This window comes from Bactrocera latifrons, unplaced genomic scaffold, assembly GCF_001853355.1.
Source record: "Bactrocera latifrons isolate USDA-ARS-PBARC rearing strain unplaced genomic scaffold, ASM185335v1 scaffold_328, whole genome shotgun sequence".
Taxonomy (NCBI): domain Eukaryota; kingdom Metazoa; phylum Arthropoda; class Insecta; order Diptera; family Tephritidae; genus Bactrocera; species Bactrocera latifrons.
In genome coordinates this window covers 45,215-48,746 of record NW_017536941.1, presented here as the reverse complement: position 1 = coordinate 48,746, position 3,532 = coordinate 45,215, and the positions used below count along the sequence as shown (strand labels likewise).

Below are 3,532 nucleotides of genomic sequence, written 5' to 3'. Positions count from 1 at the left end.
CATACTTACATGCAGAATTAAGACTAATTTGAGTACGTAAATAATTGTAATAACTGTACTTTGCTTGAAATTAATACACGTTTCAGAAAAATTGGAAATACTGAAACTTTTTGTATGTAATTTTTTCGATATTTTTTTTGTTTTTTTGTTTTTATTTTACGCTTCACTGTATAGTATTAATAAGTGTGTACGTGTTGTTGTTTTTCGATGAGTGTCGTTATAAATACTAATATTATGCGCAGCATTATGTTTATACACCTTCGTTTATATGTTTTTATTAAGCTTTTACTCATTACATATACAAATGTATGTAAATTAACTATATTATGTCCTTCTTTATGGAAATTATTAAAGGTTCATGTTCACTTTCATTTTTTATGTTCGCAGCATGTTGCTTGTGAACTAAATTATATATGTTTCTAATTGCATTGTGACAGTTATTTTCCATTTTGAATATTTGTATTTTTTTGTAGAGAAAATTTGCGGTTTCATGCATATAATATAAATATTGAGTATGCGTGTAGGTTCGTGTAAATGTTTGTATGTAAATTTATTTAGTMTTGACAGAATATTTTATTTTTATTCTTATATAATTTGTTAGGTGATTTATTTCACTAGCTTTATATGCGTCAAATATGTAAGTGTGTAAGTATGTATGCGTGTATATGTTTTTGCAGTATTCAGCGCATTTGTATGTATTTAAATTAATTGCCGTTGCATAATTTGTTTGTTAAATTTCTGTTGTATGCGTTGTATTTGCATGGAATACTAGTATTTTGGGGTTTATATGTTAGTTAGCTGCTTTAAATCATTAAGTCCTTATATTTTTCAAAGTGTTTTATTTATTATATTTGCAAAATTTACAAACTTTTTACGCTTAATTGTTCTTATTATGTTGCCTTGTCGGCAGAACTGCCTTTTAGTTTTGACACACATACAGCTGCATGTGTAAACGCCGACTTTGGGTAATTCTGCCAAAATATAACAGTATTTTGCTGCTATACAGTATGCAAATAATGGAAGTTATAGCTAAAAACTAAGGCATATATGAACTATGTTATTATAATTATAACAATAATGCAGCAAAATCATGTTTCGAAGCAATAATTATTTCACTGATAAAACAAATTTTAGTTATGTAGCTCATGAGTGAGACTAGTGTTGCATTGCGAGTTAGCTACTAACACTCAAAATGCATTTTTGTTAAGTTACATTTTATATGCAGTTATTTAAAGTATTTATTTGCTTGCAACTGTTAAAGTAACATTTCAATGTTATGTTAAGACTATACAACAGTGGTTGGCAGCTTAGTGTTTCCAACGTGGTGGCGTTGTATAGAAAATACTGTACGTTATAACACACACTATTTATAAAGTATTTAAGAAATTTTCGTACACTTTTCTTGCATTTTACAAGAACAACTCGCTTTTAAGGGGTTATATCCACTTATGAATCTGAAAAAAATCGATTTTTTTATGCATAGATTTTTTGCATAGCTATCGAATGTACAAATATTTCAGAGTATTGTTCGAAAATTTATCAATGCTTTTGAAAATAGTTTCGGAGATATGAGCATATTTGTAAGAATGGGCAGCCCAAAACGATTCGCGAAACGCTGTTTTCAGAGTTGTTGAGGAACATTTCTCCAAAACAGCTACATCGAACGACTTGAAGTCGATCACATAACCTTTCAAGATATATTATTTATATATTTTACTATATAATAATTGAAGTAATAAGATTTTTGATGATAACGTCGATTTTTAGACATTTCGAAGTGAATTTTCACAAAATGTATATTTTTAACGAAACCACCAATTTTGCAAAAATCAAATTTTTCACCATTTCTGCCATCATTAACTGTATTGATTTATTGTAATATATTTTTTCTTTGATTATTGAAGTTTCAAGTTTAGTTTCAAGCGGAAAAATCATCCTCAACACTAGACGCTTTTTTCGGAGGTTCTCTTGGAGATCACCAAAAAGAAAAAAAAAAACGAAATTTTTCAAAAAAAAAAAAAAAAACTGGATCGATCGACTCATGTATATATATATAATATCATGAAATTATTGAAACAGTAAATTGTTTGATTGTAATGTTTTTATGACACCCTGAAGTGTAAAATTTTCACAAAAAAATATATGTTTAAGGAAACCACCAATTTTGCAAAAATCAATTTTTTCACCATTGCTGCCATCATTAACAGTATTGATTTATTGTAATATATTTTTTCTTTGATTCTTGAACTTTAGACAATTTTAAGCAGAAAACTCTCCGCACCACCAGACACCTGTTTCGGAGGTTTTCTTGGAGATCAACAACGGGCGCAAGAGAAAAAAAAGTTTTTCAAAATTGTTCACCGCTTATTAAAGTACATTAAGTTCCGTTAACGCACAATTTTTTAATTTATTTATTTCATTAAATGCCTCTCTTAACAAAATGCATGAAAAAAACGAATTTTGCTCTTATTTGCAAGTGGATATAACTCCTTAAGCACCATATGCTGCTTCAATAACGCTGCAAACACAATTTCATGTGAAGTTCATGCGTAGATATTTGTGACGTGCGTTGCTAGTGTCAGCATGTGTTGGTTACATACATACATACATATATACACTGTGAAACTATTATTAAACATTTCGAATACTTCTTCGCAAGACATGTGACGGCAGTTATTTTTGTTTTCCTTGTATTTGATTTTTTTCTAATGTTTCTGTGTTTTTTTTTTCTTTTCTTCCTAATAACTTAAATGTCATATTGTATAAGTAAGTTAATTATGTATATACATATATATGTATGCGTATTGTTTCATAACAGCCACATATGTACATACGCAGCAGCGCTGGCGCGCACATTTATTCGCATGGTTCGCCTTAATTGTAACATAACCTAAAAAATTAAAAAAATAACTTTTAGCATAAAATATTTTTAATGGGTTATAGTCACTTGTGGATTAAAAAAAAATCACCTCAAATGCAAAATAACGTTACATCATTTTTCATAAGTTAGAAGGAAAAACGATATAATAGAAGCCACTCATATTGAAAAAAAATGTGTGTTTTGGCTATAAAATGGTTGTGCATTGGTTATATCTCCTATGTGAGCAACGTGTTAATACAAAAGGGGGTTATTTTCATTAACTAAAAAACTTTTATTGAATATTGACTTACTGATATTTTATAAAAATCTAATATCTTTTAGAAAAAATGTAAAATTTAGTTCTTTTAATCCAATATTTTTTTTTAAAACTAATATATTAAAAAAAAATCATTGAAAATTATTTGTTTATTTTTTATCTAATATTTTTTAGAATAAAAAGTTTATTGAAAATTGATTTTTTCCGATTTTAAGTCAAAATAAAAATTGCACCTTAATATTTTATATAAAAAATTATAGTGTTTGAAACATAAGAATTAAAAAATAATAATAAAAACTTGAATATTTGAGTTTTTCACACAAATTTTGAGGTTATGTGAAAAAGATGTTGATGTAAAAGTGGGATACCTAAAACCTACATTACCTAAAAAATTA

General features: G+C 27.4%; 1 protein-coding gene across 1 annotated transcript in view; it reads right to left on the bottom strand.

Annotated features, from left to right (window-relative positions):
- Positions 1 to 2,502: 2,502 nt before the first annotated feature.
- The window catches only part of LOC108971158, a 4,886-nt gene continuing 3,856 nt past the window's right edge, over positions 2,503 to 3,532 (bottom strand). Inside the window, exon 4 of the mRNA XM_018937029.1 lies at positions 2,503 to 2,890. The gene's annotated coding sequence lies outside the window, so the exon portion shown is untranslated. The remainder of the gene's footprint in view (positions 2,891 to 3,532) is intronic.